Genomic DNA, 18741 nt, shown 5'->3' on the forward strand with positions numbered 1-18741 from the left:
CAGGTTTTAGCCATAAGACTGAAGACTGCCCATCAGATTGTGTTTATTGAGCTGGTGACCAGGGAAGGGCTCTCTTGGGTCCCCGAGCCTTAAGTCATAGTAAGGAAGACCCTCCGTCAGGCTCCAGGTCAGCCAGCTGGTGTAAACCTTGTAGACTCTCAGGTCTCCTCACCTCCTAGTCTGCACTGGAAAATGGAGGGGCAACCGTGCTCCTCACCAATGAAAGGTTTCATTTCCAAGGTAACTCTAGGGGACAGGGTGATGATCAGTCTTTGAACCTCTATAAAGCTTGAAGGAAACACAAGTCGTTTGTGCGCCAGTTTAAACACAGAGCCTGAACATTACTTCTGTGCTGATGTCTAGTTCTGCTTCTTTTGCTCCTGTGTTTCTTGTAACAAAGAGTAATACACACTTGGCTTTATTTTATTATTATTATTTTTTTAATATGGAATGCTTCACGAATTTGCGTGTCATCCTTGCGCAGGGGCCATGCTAATCTTCTCTGTATCGTTCCAATTTTAGTATATGTGCTGCTGAAGCGAGCACTACACTTGGCTTTAAACTGTGTGCTGGGAGAAAATTCTGGAAGGACAGCCGCTCGGGACCTTAGGTTCTGTCTTCACTTCATGACTTCATTTTTATAAAATTAAAATGACTTAATTTAGAATTTATGTACCTAAGAACTTAGCCCATTTTTTAAATTCTTCCTCCTCCCATGTGTGAATTTCTTATTTATTTTCATTGTGAGTATGTGAACCAGTCTTAGCTACAAGCAAAATGTCACTGACGTGTCAGAGAGCATGAGACACATATGAGAGAGAGAGAGAGAAAGAGAGAGAGAGAGAGAGAGAGAGAGAGAGAGAGAGAGAGAGAGAGAATGGAAAGTATGAGATGGGTCAGCCAGGCTCTCTGTGGTTGCTATATTCATAACATTGTTTTCTTTGTTTGAGCTTTGCTCTCTTCTTTCAGGAATCTTCCTATTAGTAAATATCTTAACAAACCTGGGTTCATTTTGAACTTGGCAGTAATTCTGATTAGAGTTGTTGCAAAATAACCATTCAGTCCAGCATGGCCCTAAATGCTCAGAGTTTCCCAGGGGAATCTGGACAGACGTGGTTCAGACTGATGAGTGTTTCTGACCTTTAACTCTTGGGTGGGGGGAGAAAGGGTGGCAAATACCCTTTCTCCCACCCTCAACTGTAGCTCAGTGGCCTTTTTCATGCAAAAGAAAGTTACTTTTAAAATTAGGAAGCTGCAAAGCATCTGTATCCTTCCAGCCCCTGCTCCAAAGCTCAACTAGGCGATAGAAGCAGCCCATGGTGCCTAAAGTCTCTTCAACTTAAAGCAGCTCCCTAAAGATCAATCTTTTATGATCCATCTAAAATGTAATCCCTGCTTAAGGGATTTTGCATCCATTCAGGTGGCCTGCAAATATATTGAAGTTTTATTTCATTGTAAAAAGAAAAAAGTTAAAATTTTAATAAATGTCCTTTAGAAAAACTATTCAGATATCCTTAACATATTTGAGAGAGGTTAATTGAAAAAGATCCTCATAAGGATAAAAAAAAATAGTACTATCATTTATACAATTTTGGGACTTTGCATACAGTAGACTTATTTGGTAAAAAGGCAGAATTAAATTTGATTTGGATCCATTGTGTGGAGGAGTGGGGGTGGGGAAGAAGAGATTTGAGGGGCATGAAGTGCCTTCTGGGAGGGAGGCACTCTTCTTTCCTATCCCCAGAAGGGAAAGCGGAAAGGCTAGTGAAGAAAAAGACTCCAGGGAAGACAGTGTAAAGGTGGAGAAGTTTCAAGAAGGTGACTGGTGGCATTTGAAAGCACTTATCCTCCCATGCTTGAGTGTCCCCCTTCTTGGAGGGACTTCTACGTCCCCAGAATGAGTAAAGAAGCCAAAACCCATGTTGCATGAAGTAGGAGTAAAGGAATCACAACACCTAACCTGAGATGTAGCAATTACCCTCAGTATTTGGAAATCTGCAGTGTGGGAAAGAAGTTAGAGTTGCAGAAAGACTGATCTTACCTCAGGTTGACATGGAGTGCTGTATAGTCAGTGAGCTTTTCCGGATCAGAGGGTGAAATGGAAATCTTGTGAGGATACTGCGTGTGTGATTAGGGGAGAGGGATTCCTCCATAAAATCTCTACTTTTAATTCTTCTATGACTAAGTTAAGGTTTTAAGCAGTCACTTTTGGACAAGCCTCTAGAGAATCCTACAAACACTAAAATTTGGTTATGAGCTCCAATCTAGTTCCACCATTAATGACATCACATAAAGAAATTCCTCCCACCCAAATGAGTTAACCACGTTGGCCAACTTCCCAGAAGGAGAGAGTTTCAACCAGTTGATAAGATCTGAGTTGAGCGCTTTCATTGAGGATAGTGTTCAGTCTCTTCCCTTTCCTTCTCAGGCAGCCCCCTGGGCAAAGCAAGAGCTCTCTTATCCTTCCAGACCATTCAGAAGACCCTGTCCTATAAATGAGTAAGCATTGACCTCTACCCATAAATGCTTGGTTGTAAATTCAGTCCTCTGGTACTCTAACAAACAACACATGTATCTTTGGTCTCAATGATGAAGGATTAACATGCAGAAAGTTAGGGATGTAGTAAAAAAAAAAGACATTTCTTTTCTTTTTCCTTTTTTTTTACTGAAACTTAGTCAGATAAATTAGTCCTGTTTTGACCAGTCCTGCAGCTCTAACCTCATTCTGTGTGTACGATGTTGGCGTATGAACCTCCTGTGTATATAAAGGACATGTCCTGGATCCTCAATACACATGTCCTGTTGCAGCTATGAAGTAGAAGTAATTAATTATACACTCGAGTGCATGCAATTCGATTTTGAAGTTAACTCCTTATTCAGGAGGACAGGGGGAAGGTTCCTTGGTTACCCAACTGTAATGTAATTTCTTGGACCCAAGGGGAACAATTGGAGTATGACCATACTCAGAATGAAGAGATCCATTATTTGGTTCAATAGGACAAACCAGGAAGCTGGAAATTGGGATGAATAGGATCATTGGAACAGCCTTCCAGCTTTAAAATCAAGCATTTTCATTACCAAAAAAAGAGGGGGATTATTGCCAGTAGTGATATTAAGCCAGTATTGACAGTAGGGCCATCGTTGTGTATAACTGTGCATAGTGACAGATATGGAACCTGACCTCAGACCGAAGAAGAGCCTCCACAGCAACTTCTCCCATTAGCCTTATTCTTGCCTCAGATGGAAAATTTTGTGTAGGAGTGAGAGTTATGAAACAGTGAGCTGTGAGGAAGGGGAGTTGGTGAAGAGAAGGGGAGAGGGGGAAACACAATAAGGCTTCAGCTGCAACTTGGTTGGTTGTCTTGCCTAAGAAACAGAACTGTGGCCACTTCCAGGCACAAGCCCAGGCTAAGCCTTCTTGGGTGTCCGTGGGAATCCTTTGCCTGGTATACTGGAGCATCTGCTTCCACCTGTAAGCTTAATCCCATCACCAAAGTTTCAAGTGTGGAAAGAGAAACAACAAAAACCAGGGCATTTACACCTCCTTATGCAGTCCTGCCCAAAAACATCTTCATTAGCCAGCCTTCCTGAATAAAGTACAAGAAATTCTGTATGAGATACTTTGTTATATATTTTAGGTCTTTTATTATGATCCTTTTTTCCCCATTCATAAGCCTACTACTAATTTGGTTTCCATAACCAGAAAAATTACTAAGAAAAAGGAGCAAAAACCTAATTATGGTGAAGACACATCAATGATACTATAGTTGATAATCTACTGATGATTTTTTTGCCAATAGACAAATGTAGGCAGGCTTTAAACTTTGAGTTGCAACATCAGCACTACTTTTTTTCTTTCTCCAATTAACTGCGATGTTTCCTGTTACGTTAGAAACAAAATCATCATGCTTACTTTACATCCCCATGACTATTCTGTAACTCCCAATTTGTACTTCTTAATCTCTTCACCTATTCACCCATATCCCTAAGCCTCTCCCATCTAGCAACCATCAAAATGTTTTCTGTATCTATGAGTCTGTTTCTGTCCTACTTGTTTGTTTATTTTGTTTTTAAATTATTGTTGATAGGTATCTATTACCATTTTATTGTTCATTTTTTTCTCTATTCTTTTCTTCTTTTTAAAGAAGACCCTTTAACATTTCATGTAATAATGATTTGGTGATGATGAACTCCTTTAGCTTTTCCTTGTCTGGGAAACTCTTTATATGTCCTTTGATTCTAAGTGATAGCTTTGCTAGGTAATATTGTAATAACTATGTCAGAAGGGTAGGAGAGTCCCAACTGGTTTGGCTCAGTGGTTAGAGCGTCGACCTGTGGACTGAAGAGTCCAGGGTTTGAGTCCAGTCTAGGGCACATGCCCTGGTTTCGGGCTCGATCCCCAATAGGGGGTGTGCAAGAGGCGGCCAATCAGTGATTCTCTCTCATCATTGATGTTTCTATATCTCTCTCCCTCTTCCTTCCTCCCTGAAATCAATAAAAAATATATATATATAAAAAGAAGGGTAGGAGATTTATCAGGATGATCAATTAGTACGTTATATAATGCCAACTCACTGGGTTGTACATATAAAGCTAATGTAATATTGTATGTCAACTGTAATTGAAAAGTAAAGTTATTTAAAGTCAAAAACAAAATATAAGTAAAAATAAAACATGAAATTGCAGTAGAGCTGAAAAGAACTTTGTTATGAATTAGTTTCTCTCTTTGAATAAATCACCCTACTTTTCTCCGCCTGAATTTTCGTCTTTGCTCTGTGAGGGCGTTTGGATGAACTGATCTCTAAGACCCTAGTGGTTCTGCAAGCAAAAAGAGAAAGTGGCCCTTCCTTTAGGGGAAGAATACAGGCTTGAAATTTCATGTTCACAACCCTCAAGATTTTTCAAGGGAAATATTCAGCCAGTGAATGTTGCCTTATCAAGGGAACCATCTTAGAATAGGGGTTCTCCTCACAAAGGAGCCTCTGCAAGTTCTCCCTCTTATTAGGACCCCTTTTCCTCTTTAATAGAAAGATAATAACACCCACCGCAGAGACTTGTGTAAATGCATGAAATGATTTCTATCGGGCTCCTAGCATATGTTAGAAGAAAGACAGCCCCTCTCATATCCCGGTCTCTTTGTTTGGGTATTTCATTTGTAGCGCTAACCCTTCCATAAACTTCCAAGTATATTTTTAATGGCAAGTACCTGAAACAAAAAAGGATCTGTGTCGAGTCCCAGACCTGGCACTTGGTAATGTTGAAAGCATTGGCTGCCAATTTGCCATGCCGGTAATATCTGATTTACAGTTCCCCATGGGTGGGTGGGTGAGTGGGAGGGTGGGGTTCAATCTCCCAGGAGAAGACGTTTTTCTTCCTTCTAACTTTCTTCTTTGGTCATGTAATAAAAGGTTGAGTGACTGTGCTTCATGGAGCCGGAGAACATCCCAGCCTTCCTCAGCATGGCTGGCATGTGGGTCTCCGTGTTTCCCTGGCAATAAATTTCTCATGAGGGCAAGTCACTTTTTTCTTCCTGACCTGGTAAAAACTAGACAGCAAAGAACAGTTTTCGTTTTGAAACTCGCCCACTTTCTTGGGCAACCACCTACCTTGGCTGCACAGCCTAGACTTTCAGAGACATGGGATAGTTTCACTTATAAAATCTACTTCCTCAGAAAGCAGACGCGGTGGAGTTTCCTGAATTTGGCAGAATCTCTCTTTAGAGACACTCACTCCACTTCAGACAGCTAGACACTAGGATCTGTGGACTCAGGTCTAGAAAATGCTTAAGTTGGAAGCTGGGTCAAAACTGAATGGGGAATAGAATGCCCATATGAGGGGCCAGGGGAGTGTGAAGCCAGCCCACCAGCAGGGGCTGTGAGTTCAGGATCACTGAGCCCCAAATCCTCCTCAGGGGCAGCACCCCACACATGAAACTACTGGTCCATCCCACCAAACTCTTAAAAAGAAAGGAGCAAGAACTTCTATGAATTAAGAAAGACAGGTAAATCTCTCTTAAAGACACTTTCTAACTAAAAACAGTAAAATTCTCAATGATAGGTCTCATAGAGCACGACAGTAAAGCCTTTGTAGAATGCTATTATTCATTTAATTTTGTAAGTTAACTGATAGCTGGGGAGACTAAAAGACTTGTCCAAGTTTAAGATAAGGGAGGCTGGCTTTCCTAAGCAAGTCCTCCTTCTATGAGTCATTCCTGGGCACAATGCAGTATGGGAAGCATTTGGGTTTAAAGGTGACCCTTGTGATTGGCTCTGGTCTATTATTTTGCTAGTAAGGGATCTTAGGTAGCTTTCTTAATTTCATTGATCTAAATTCCATCCTTATAAAATGGACCATGTAATATCTAATGTATGGATCATTGCAGCAAATTTCAACAGGTGTGCTGCAGCACACTGATGTGTTGCACACATTTTTTAAACATGCAGTACCTGACTATTTAGTCAGGGGCACTGACTTCTTTTCCCTTAGATTGTCAAATAAAACAGTGACAACAGCCAACACAGTAATAGCTGTCCAGTGTGAATGAATCAAAATTATACCTATTTTTTGGTCAGATCTGCAAAAAAAAGGAATATATATATATTTATTTGTGTGCTGCAGAATTTTAGTTTATGTGTGCCATGAGATTAAAAAGTTCACTGGGTTATTGTAAGGTTTAAATTAGTTATTAAAAGGCAATGTTTTAAAGAGCTTTGGAATTTTTTTACTATTATTTTCAAGCCCACATTCCTTTAAGCCTACATTCTGCATCTTCTTTTAATATCTTATGCTTTCTTAAGCAGATTGATTTCCAAAAGGAATCTTAAGACTTTGTGTTGAACTCCACTTACCCCCACTGTCATTCTTTCATTCAGAAAAAAAAATACTCTATTTTCAAATGTCATAGCCTAATTGACTATATAATATATATTTACCCTTAATTAGGAAAGTAAAATAACCAAAAAGAATGTAGCGAAGTAAGTTTTCATTCTAAAGTTTAAGCATAAATACCGAAAGTTTGTGCCGAGTTAGATAGCTATTCTTATCAATTACTACTCTAAAAAGTTTTTAAAAAACTGAAGCTATTCCACGTAACTGGTAAACTAAAGTAGATGTGGGCAAACTGTTTCCAAAAAAAAACGCCCGATAATCAATATTTTGACTTTGTGGGCTATATGGTGTCTGTAACCACCCAAAAAGCTGTCATAGACAATACATAAATGAATGGGCACGGTTGTGTTCCAATAAAACTTAATTTACAAAGTCAGACAGCTGGCCAGATTTGGCCTAAGGGCTGTCGTTTGCCAATCTGTTTCTTAAAGAAGCCTATATCTTTCCCCAATTTTTCTATTTAGAGTTATATAAATTGATACCTCTGAGCTCAAATCATTTCATCTAGTATGACTCCACCCAGGTGAGCGACTTGAGGGACTTAGGGAGCACTTAAACTCAGAGCTAATTTTTAATGAAGGAAGTCGGCCTACAAGAGCCTTAGTCCCCTAATTGCTTCCTAGCATCTTTCATTTCAGTTCCCATGCCATGCTTTACAATGTAGAGGTGGATGGAGAGTGTTTTCCAACACGAAGATTTAAGCTGGAATATTGCCCAGGCCATTTATCTCATGTTTCCCTCTACTTAAAGGTTGTTCATTAACTGATAGACTTGTAGGGGAGAGTTTCAAATTCTTGACTATTGAGGAATTCTTTCATCTTTTCTTTTTTTAACTATGAGGGTTCTTGTTGTTGTTTTTTAAATGTTGACTTAGTTTCCATTTCATAGTTGCTGTCAAGACTTGGAGAATTTTCTGTTTTTTATCAATAAGTTGCTTTCACACTTTCAGAATTTTAACTGATGGTCAAACCAAGGGCTGCTGAAGTAGTAGTCGAGACTAAGCTGAAACAATAAATAACTTGAGTTTTGTCCCATGTTTGGCATTCATTTGTCAGGGCCATGTCACTTCTCTACTCAGCCTTCATTTCCCAGACTATAAACAGTATTATTAGAGGCCAAATATTCAGAGTTGTCTCTGGGCCCTTCTGAAAGGCAAACTTTCCCTCGGCTTCTCTTCAAAGACCCCTCATGTTCTTCCCAGAATCCTACATTTACAGTATGGACATTCGTGATGCTAAGTCCTACGCTTGCCATACGGCATTACATAATTATTTTCCCTTCAGGTGTAATTACGGAATTGCCAATGCTGCGACTCTGTTTTGCATTATTTCACACGTATTTTCTAGTTTTGATTTAGGTCTCTGCGTGGTATGCCATAAATCAGCAGAGTGAGGGTGGGTAATGAAAGCACATCAAAACACAGCCCTCCCTGCTATAGAATGTTCCTCAAGTGACACTCCATAATTCAAACGCTGCAAGGCACGGGGCAGCCAAAGCCGGGCACTGCGACAGTATGAGTTGTTTTTGTTAATAGAGATGAAATTATGGGTGTAACTAGCTGGCAGTCCTCAAACAGACTTTAGCAAACTGTTTACTCAGCTGTCCTCAGGCAACAACTTAATACTTGTGGATAAAGTTATTCGCCCACCATCTCCCAAGTGGTATAGTCCGGGGATCCCAATTTGTTCTCACTATGAAAAAGAAAGAATAAGTTTGCAACTCTCCAAACGCAGTCTGGGATTCTGGCTGGGTTTTGTTTTTAACATATCCGGCTTTTGGCACCATGATTGCTAAAAATCTCCTTGTCCTTTGTGGTCTGCGGTTCAGAAATCTATAAGAAGCTGAAATGTTTGTCTGGCTTAAAGAAACCTTGTGGTCCCTAATGCTAAACCCTTGTTACTGTTTGTTCGCCTTCACTATCCCCTTCACCCACGATGCCTTCCCCTTCCTCTCTGCCTGTCTACATCATGCATCCTTTTAGACCCAGCTCCGGCACCTCCTCCTGGAAGTCTTCCCTCATCCCCTAGCCTCGCCCAACAGATGTTGACCTAGGAATTTTTCTCTAATCCAATTTTGAAAATTATCACACAGTGCTAAAGATATATAAAACTGTATAAAAATAATACAATAATCACCAATTTGCCTACCAGCTCTAGTTCAGAAGCCCCTGAAAACTAGAAGAACCGCTATCTGATTTTGGCATTTATTTTCCCATGGATATCCTCATATAATAATATATCTTATATATATATTTATCTCTACCTATGTAAATGCAGATAAATATATAATATGTAAATTTTAATGGGTATATAATATTAAGGGACATCTAATTTTAATATATAGTAATTTAGTGTATTATAAGCTTTATCTAAATGTTATTGTGCTGTATATATTCTAAAACCTGATTATTTGGGGCACTCACCTTTATGCTTATCAGATTTATCATGTTGATTCTCGTAGTTCATTTCTTTCCACTGCTATATGTGTTCCATCATTGAAGTTTATTTATTTTGCACACTTAATGTATTTTCATCTGAGTCCATAAAATTTTAAAAGCATTATCCTGACATTACTATTGTCTTAAGATCATTTGCCTATATATTTTTCACCCTCTATGAGATTGAAGGTTTCTTGGGCAGAGGTCACAATACAGGTTTGCTCTTTTGAATTGAATTGCTACAAGAGCTACAGCAAGTATTGTCATTTTTATACAAATGAGGACACTGCCATTATGTCACTGTCCCTTGACACAACATCAAGGTTCCGTCTTCTGGTTCTCCTAGCTGAGAAGTTCAGCAGCACTGTCATAAAAACCACTCACATTTACTAGAGACGACCAGAACGTTTCTCTTTAATCTCTGTGTTTCCTAGAACTCTGAATTTTTTAGTCCAGAAGTTGAAACTTCTTGGAAAAATTTTAAAAATAATATGAACCTGCTTTTCATTTGGAGGAACTGCACCTCAGAACAAGAAAGCTGATAGCAGAATTGAAAACAATTTTTTAAACTGAGATAGAATTCATATACCATAAAATTTGCCTTTGAAAATGTACTGTTTAGTGGTTTTAGTGTGTTACAGAATTGTGCAACCATTAGTGCTGTAACTTCAGGACATTTTTTTCACCCCACAAGAAATCCCTCAGCATCCCTCCTTCCCCCTTCAGTCCCTGGCAACCACTAAGCCACTTTCTGTTTCTATAGATTTGCTTGTTTGGAATATTTCATACCAGTGGAATCCTTCAGTATCTGGCTTTTGAGATGGTTCTTTCACTTGCATAATGTTCTTAAGGTTCATCCACTATATATCATGCATCAGCACTTCATTTCTTTTTATTGTCGAGTAATATTCCATCCTATGACTATACCACATTTTATTCTTCCATTCCTCAGCTGATGGACATGTGGCTTGTTTCACTTCTTGGCTATTGTGAATAATGTTGCTTTGAACCTTCACGTACAAGTTTTTGTGTGTATGCATGTTTTCATTTCTCTTGGGTATACACCTATGAGTAGAATCGCTGGGTTATGTGGTAACTCTGTTTAAGTTTTGAAGAACTGCCAAACTGTTTTCTAAAGCAGCTGCACCGTTTTCCCTAAGTAGATTCTTTCACGGAAGTGAACGCTCCAAAGACATTCCTAGCTTGCTTGTAATCATTGTGATCCCCATTTTAATGTTCTGGATTTTCTTCTTTCCTGTTTTTTTGTTTGTTTGTTTTTCACTTTGGTTTCTTCATTTCTTTTTTGTAATGTTCTAAATTTTAAAACAATGTCTGCATTCGCTGTATTATTCCCTGGATGTCACGATTCTTAAATTTCTCTAACAATTTCACACTTGCTCTTCAATTTGTGAATGAAATTGTCTTATTCCAGGTTGCATTTACACATTAACCTCAAGTTGATATAGTTTCATTGTAGTAAAAAACCCATATAGTAATTTCCCTCCCATGTTTGTTTTATCTTCCAGACTTAAATGACTCTGGTATAGAAAGGTTAGCAGAAAAATACCCCCTAGTTTAAAATTTAGAATTTTTCATGTAACTACATTGCAGTAACAGTGTAGGTGATTTATAGTTGAGTGAAAGGAAGAAGAAAGACAGTGTGACGTCCTGCAGGCACCTTTGCAAAACAGTCAGAACAAGGACAAATTAATCTGCCATCCAGATGTTTGTCCATCACAGATTCTGGGACTTAGGAATCCTCTCTGTTTTGGAGCCTTTTTTATTGTACAAATATGAACCTTCACACTGTTTCTTTTAAATTCTTTGATGCTTGGCTAATTTTAAAAGTTGTATTTATTTTTTCTGATTGAAAGGTAATATAAATTGAAAAAAAAAATTTTAGGAAAAGCAGAGGAAATATAGAAGAAAATAAAAATAAATAAAAGTAAATAACCTGTGGCCCAATTACTCACAGGTTACTACTGTCAACAGAATATTTTCTTTTGGTCTTTTCTCTAAGCATAAATATTCTTTGAAAACACGATTTCTCTGGTTGAACGACATGTCTTCATACAAATGCACTGTGATTTATGGGACCATCCCCTGAAGGAGACCAGTTTATTGATCTTTCCTGCATTGTTTGTTGATGTTTCTATACTGAATTGTGAATACCTTTACCTTGTTTTCACATGATGGTGGGAAAGATGGCCAGACACCCAGGGCCTACTCTTCCCATGGAGAGAATGGGAAATAAAAAAATTCCATAAGAAAATACTGAGAACTTGTAGGAGGTAGAAAAACATCTTTAGGTAAACAGAGTTTTCTAATTGTATTATAATTTAATGTCCAATTAATAAAAGTTATGTCATATTTGTCACAATTAGTGATAAGCAATAAGCAATAAGTTTTGACTTAAAAGCAGAGGATTACAATAATTATACATAGAAAAAGGCCAAATAACACTTTAAGGACTTTGGGCACAATAAATATGTAGAAGTCGGGAATTACTCCTCCACCTTTTAAGATTTTACTATCAGTTATTATTGGAACGGATTATTGTTATAAGTCTGTGATTCCCGATCATGTTGGAGATATAACACTGGTTAGATTTTTTTAAAATCATAATGCTTTCCCTCATGAAATCCATTTACAGATACAGGGACTATTTTCATCCACAGACAAGTAATAGGGAGTATGAGCATAAAATGAATTCTAATTACGTTTATCATTATCATTTTTGGAAACTCCTTAAGGAAATGGAAAATGTCCTAGTATATTGCCAAACACAATAAAAATGACTGGGCGTAGAGAGTAAAAATCACTATTATAATTAATTAATGTGATCCAGAATAATAAATATTATTTGAGTAATTAAATAAGGCTGAAAAAGAAAGTTAACAAAATAAACTTATTTCAAAATACCGACAACTTTTTTCCTCCACTTCTTCCCCATGAGTCAGATACATCAAATATATTTTAAATATATTTTGACTTTATGTTAGGATTTAATAACATTTTTATAGATTTTTAAAAATTCTTGTCATTCATTCTAAACTGAGGAAACCGATCGCTTTTACCGTTGTTGTGAAATACCAGCCATGCCAAGGCAGACTTCTTCCTTCTCGATGCATTTGCAATTTTACAAAGAGCTTCTGGTGACTCAGAAAATCCCATGCATCAATTTTCCAAATTAGATTTTATGTGATTAAAAATAAATTTAAATCAAACAGAGACGTTGGTGTGCTTCTGAGAATTCTCATGTCAGGAGTTGGCAAGTATGGGCCATGTGTAGGTGTATGTGTGCTCGCTAAGTACTGTGTGAGCATTTAGGACCTTATTTGAAAAGTTCTTTCCTGGAAGAAGAGTAAAGGGTACCGCTTTGGAACCCAGCCTGCCTGCTTCAGAGGAGAAGACAGGGGGGTGGTAGACACGAAGGAAATCCACAGTTTAAAAATTAAAGAAATGGGATCAATGGACTTGTTATCCTGGGATATTTAGTAACTGGAATTATTTGTTCCTGTGGAGCTCTTCTTAGGTAAAGGAGAAGGGAGTATTCTTATAGCATAAATAATGCCTCTTTCTAAATTATGTGGACTCCTGCATCCCAGCCTGCTTACCCCAATGGCCATCAATTGGTGGCAGAGTCAATGTTTTCTTTTTTATAGATGAAACTGACCAAAGGCATAACCTGTTTTGGTTGCTGAAAGAGAAGGTCAACCTAGATAGGTAATAAGCATCTGGGGTCACTTTAAGTAAATAACGAATGTTAGCGTGGATGGAGGATGAGAAGACGTTCATTCTGTTACCCACGGGGCATCTAAGCCTTGTTAGAAACTTGGAATTTGTCCCCCTCAAACCGTCTTGTAAGATCCAGCTGAATACCGCCTGGCTGTGACTCACCTTCCTGGCCACCCTCGATGCTGTCGGGCTCTGTCTCCTCTGACACTCACTCTCTGTGCTCCCACTATAATTTGGCACCAATGACTATTTGCCCGTGGTGTATATACTTTTTATTCCTCAAACTAGACAGCAAGTTTCCTGAGGGTAGGAGCCAGGTGCCCTGCTTCCCTTCACTCCCTGCATCTCCCACACACTGCTGGCCTATCCAGTTGGTTCCTATGTCTTGGGCAAGGGAACTGCAGTCCGCAGTGTGACGCTTGTGCCATTAAACCCCAGGGATGGAGAAGCTGACTGTCAAGTGAGCTATCCAGACACCCCCTGCCGAAGTCCGTGTGCTCTATCTGCCCCGCGGAAAACCCAGCTTTCCCGTTCTTAGCAGAGCAAGTAGCTCTTAACTAAGCAATGGAAAAGGCATTCCACCATTCGAAGCATGATTAACGCTGTATTAAAATGCTTCTAAGTCAGACCTGTTTAGATCACCTGTCCCTTTAGCCTCGTGGTTCTTTCAACTGTTGTTTGTTGAAATATACTGAAGCATATACTCAGCATACAAGACAATGGTTGTTTGTTTGTTTTTTGTTTTAGCATTCAGTAGCTGCAGCCCATTTCCCCCTTCTGCTCTGTAGTTTATATTTATGATGGCAGAATAGTAAATTATATTAAAACTCCCTTAGCCTAAAAAATGCCACATTCTGAATGCATATTAAATTGGAACTTGAGGATAGAATTGTGCTATTTCTGTAACATTGAACTCTGAAGGGGAGAGATATTTTACATCCTAAAGTAGGCGTAGACCAGCTTTGTGGAAACGTATGGGAGGCTGGATTGTGATTAGAGTGACCTGAGGGGCAGATGCCCTGGAGAATCCAGAGACAGTAACGAATGAAGCCATTTGGAGGATCAGTGCCCTTCGATTATCCTGCATTTGGCAAAGCAGATGGGTTACTCGTTCTCTAGGGAAAATGAAAGAGAAATCCTGAAGAAAAAAAAAACAAACACAAATGAATTTGACTGACCTGAATAAAAATTATAAGTCTTATTTATACAAAGCTGTTCAATAGAGTATAATGAAACAATGAAGAATTTCTAAAATGTTGATTTGTGGTCTCAATGAGTCTACATGAGTGAAATTATCTGGCAGTGTTTTAACTTCCAAAGGAATCGAGTGTGAAATGTAAAATCTGTGTTCAGGCATAAGAACCTTCTGGAAACAAACTCCAGAAGTCACTCTGAGAAACCCATTTGTGAGTGCTCAGGGGAAATCACCCACAGCCTTTCCTGCCCAACAGGAGAAGCCAGACCCTCCGCACCCAGGTGGCTTCCCCCTAATATGAGGGTGTTCCCCTCACTTTTTAGAATATTTCTCTTGCTTTTTCTTTTCTTTTTTTTTAAAATATATTTTATTGATTTTTTACAGAGAGGAAGGGAGGAGATAGAGAGTTAGAAACATCGATGAGAGAGAAACACTGATCAGCTGCCTCTTGCACACCCCCTACCGGGGATGTTCCCACAACCAAGATACATGCCCTTGACCGGAATCGAACCCGGGACCCTTCAGCCCGCAGGCCGACACTCTATCCACTGAGCCAAACCGGTTTCTGCAACTTTTTCAAGTGTAATTTATCATTTGAAACACCTTGAGAGTTTGGACATGATAGTTAAAAAGAGAAGGTATGAGTTATCTTGTGATATTCCCCGTCAACCAAGTAGTGTGTTGTTTTGAATAAGAACTGACTGTTTTCTCTAGAAATATATATTGTGCTTAGACTTGTGGGGCAGATGATCTGGACTTTTCTACAATTTTAAAACTGAAAATGAACTTTAGAAGCTAAACTTTTACTAGGGATGTGGCTGAATTAAAAAAAAAATACATTAGGTTTCAACAATGTGAATTTTAAATGGAGCAGTTTTTTCTACATATGAATAAACTTGCTGACCAATTATAGATGTGTTTGCATACACTTCTGTCTGTTCTTTTTGGTGGAAACAACACAGTAAGTGTTTTATACACAAGACTACTGAAGAAATATTTTAAAGGTATAAAAAGTTAAAGAAATGCTAGTAGAATCATTGCATTGGCTTTGCCATCTCCAGACAGAATTGTCACATGATTTGTAAGCTCCCAGGTCAATGCACCAGCAACAGCAGAAGCTAAAACAGCATGCTTAACTGGAAATCTTGAACACATACGAAAAATGGGAGAAAACCCAAAGTGAGATAAAATATATAAGTCTTAAAATTAAATATTTTTTTACTTAAGTTGATCTGAAAATAAAAAGAAGAAATGAAATAAATACTAGTGTGTCGCCACATACAGCTTCCTTCCCATTTTTGAAGGTAGAAACTCCCAGCCAGTCACAACTAATGAGACAAAAGATGTTAATAGGAAAATTGGATTTAATTCCACTTGATTTTATTCAACTCCATAGACATTTTTAGGTCTGGGAAAGCAAGTGTCGGAAATATTATTGACAAGAGCTTGCAGCAAGGACTTGGTATTTCTTGGGGCATTTTAGAAATTAGCAAATTGTCAAAGGAGAAGCTAAGTTCAACAAGCTGGAAACTGAGTTCACCAAAGGGGAAGGGAAGAGGGACAATCTAGGCTCTTTAATAGGTTCTAGGGAACAGACAGACCAAAGGCGTCACAGCAAGGTGACTCCGCTGTGAGCTCTTCCACATACATCGACCTGTGCCCTGAGGTTTGGTTTCCTTCTCATACTTGGGGCTGCATGCCTGGGAGAAGGGAGGAAGGGAAGGAAGAAGAGAGGGAAGAAAGGGAGGAGAAAGATGATTGACAGTTCTAGAAAGTGGGGGAAACCCTCGCCCCCATGTAATCAGTGATTGATATGGATCAGTGAAGAGGCTCTGACTCTTAGCATAATATACCTGCAGACTGCTGACTTTCAATAGAATGCTCAGGTGTCTCCCTCACCTCCCCCGAGACCCAGCTCTGGGATAAGGCTCCCGAATCACCTTTCCCCATGTTATGCAGTGTCCCCACTAAAGTGGCTGCATTGGTCTGATCACTGGCATCATCTGCATATCACATTCATTGCTTGATTAACAGGAATATTTATCACATTCTTATGATTCCTCTCCTCTATTTTTTATCAGCAATATCACTTGTTCCAAATTACATGTTAAAATTAGTATGTTCATATATTTGCAGAAACATCATCTTACTTTAAGTTTGTAAAACATTTTTTAAATATATTTTTATTGATTTCAGAGAGGAAGGGAGAGGGAGAGAGATAGAAACATCAATGATGAGAGAGAATCATCAATCGGCTGCCTCCTGATGCCCCCCACTGGGGAGCAAGCCCACAACCCAGACATGTGCCCTTGACCGGAATCAAACCTGGGACTCTTCAGTCCGCAGGCCAACGCTCTATCCACTGAGCAAAACTGGCTAGGGCGAGTTTGTAAAACATTTTATATGTAAGGCTATTGAGGGAACTTTTTATATTCCAAATAAAAACAAAAGCAAATGCATGTATTACATACATTACACTCTTATGATTAGGATATTTCTAAATAAAACAATAAAATTGTAAACATCTCCTTTTTCCCCCTTCTTTTCTACTGGCCACCACAGGATTAGTAGGAAATGTGTAATCTGTTACCAAATGGGCGTTTGGCTTAGACCAGCCAAGAGCAGGGTTGGAGGGACAACTACAGTGAAATGAGGGGCCTGGATACCTCATTTCAGAGCCTTGGGGAGACCTTCAATGGATCAGTGAAAATCCCCACTTTAGCTGGCTCATGGTAAAAAAAGGCAAATGTTATCCACCACCTGAGGATCTAATATAACCAATCACATCAGTAAAAATGCCGCAAACAGAGCTTGGCACAAACAGCAGTTAATAAACCTTTCATGGATTTTCTTGAATTAGCCACATACTGAATGAATGATTTCTCTAGTCCTGGGCAACGCTGGCCCAGACGAACTGCTGCTATACTGGCAGCCTTGTGTAGAAGTCACTACCAACAAATACAAAACCAGCAAAAGCAACAACCACAATGAGTCCGGAAAGGACGCCGTATTCTCTGAAAGTGGCCGTGGAATGGGTGATAAACACTAATGACTGTCATCACTCAGATGACTTTGTCCTGTTCAGAGCATCTTCACATCCTAGTATTTCATTACAATTGATGGGCTATCTCCTCACGTACCAGGCGTTCAGGGTAAACACAGCGAACATGACACTCCAAGCCTTGGGGGGTAAGAATGCCTGTCTCCACTTGCCCGCAGGGGCTGCCAGAGACAGCTTGACATGGGCATCCTTTGGCCTTCTCACCGCCCCTGCTAACCCAGCCCTGATAAATAAGCCAGCTAATTGAATTAATAAACAACTCTTTCTTTCTTTTTTTTATTTTTTACAGCCAGCTGGCGTGCAATCAAAATGTGTGATAAATTATCTGTCACTGCTTTAACCGCAGCAGGGGGAAAGTGGAAAAATTAGCCACTTCAACCCTCTCTCGCTGCTCCCAACCCTCCTGCTCAGTTTGCTTAGCTATAAGATTTTCCCTCTCCTTGGTCTTCTCACTTTGGCTGAGGTCCAGGACAGAGTCGCTGTGGATGGAGAAATGTACTTGGCTGCCCTGATGATGGATCCCTGAGCCCCAGCCCTGTGGAGGGATGCTGAAATTCCATGCCGGCCTGTGGGAAAGCGAGATCGGTGTGCTGCCTTGGCAGGGGAGGCTCGGTTCTGAGCCTGTGGCTTAAGCCCAAAGATTCTCATTAAGATTGGAGGGTGTGATGTGGTTCACGAACCAAGTGTTGTGATGTCTGCTTCTTGGGAGCCCCACCTCTAATGCCAAACAGGTTGGGGGCCTTTCTGGAATGAACGCTTACCAGAGTCTTAGGGAATGTAAGTGGCAGCATGATGCGCTGGTCCATTCTTCATCCGTTTTTACACCTGAGCAACTTTCTTCTGTGTCTTTTCTTTGTAGCCTAAGACCCGATTTCAAGTCACTCTCGTGAAAGGCACTGGTTTTGACACGGTGTTCTTTGGGGTTGTTCAGCAGAATCATGCCCTATAAAAGGCCTGGTCAGTTCAAGAAGACTTTCCATCATTTGTGTTTCTGCTAGTCCCTAATGCAGTTTCTCAAAGCCCCCAAAATAAACAGCCACCGTCAGGATAAACCAACAGATGGACAGACATCATTAGGTTCTTCTGTGTCCTCTCGCTGTGTCTTAGGAGGGTCACCAGCATTGGGAAGCATCTGGATTGTATGTCCACCACAATTCTCTTAGAAGTGCTTTCATTTTAGGATGTTGCATTGGATCACAATACACAAATCATTCACAGGGAACAATCCGGAACTGGCAACAGATCTAGGCTGGGTAAATGCAAGGGTTCTTGATCTGTCTGATTCCTGGGCTTCCCACTATGAACACTTCGAGGAGCTTTTTATTAGCTCTACAGAGCAGAACCTTAGCCCACTACCCTTAGATAAGGCTGCTTGGAAATGGGATGATAGGATGGCTTTTTTTTTAATCTTTTAGGAAAACA

At 39.6% G+C, this 18741-nt stretch overlaps 1 protein-coding gene and 1 non-coding gene across 2 annotated transcripts in view; one reads left to right on the plus strand and one right to left on the minus strand.

Annotated features, from left to right (window-relative positions):
- The window catches only part of LOC139016446 (cyclic AMP-responsive element-binding protein 5), a 132000-nt gene that overhangs the window by 75299 nt on the left and 37960 nt on the right, over positions 1-18741 (plus strand). The gene's annotated exons all lie outside the window — the stretch shown is intronic.
- LOC139017165 (U6 spliceosomal RNA) lies at positions 440-546 on the minus strand. The gene has a single exon (XR_011472817.1). It is a non-coding gene; the product is annotated as a U6 spliceosomal RNA (small nuclear RNA).

The sequence above is a fragment of the Myotis yumanensis genome, unplaced genomic scaffold, assembly GCF_028538775.1.
Source record: "Myotis yumanensis isolate MYYU_CA2020_CCGP unplaced genomic scaffold, mMyoYum1.0.hap1 SCAF_9, whole genome shotgun sequence".
NCBI lineage: Eukaryota > Metazoa > Chordata > Mammalia > Chiroptera > Vespertilionidae > Myotis > Myotis yumanensis.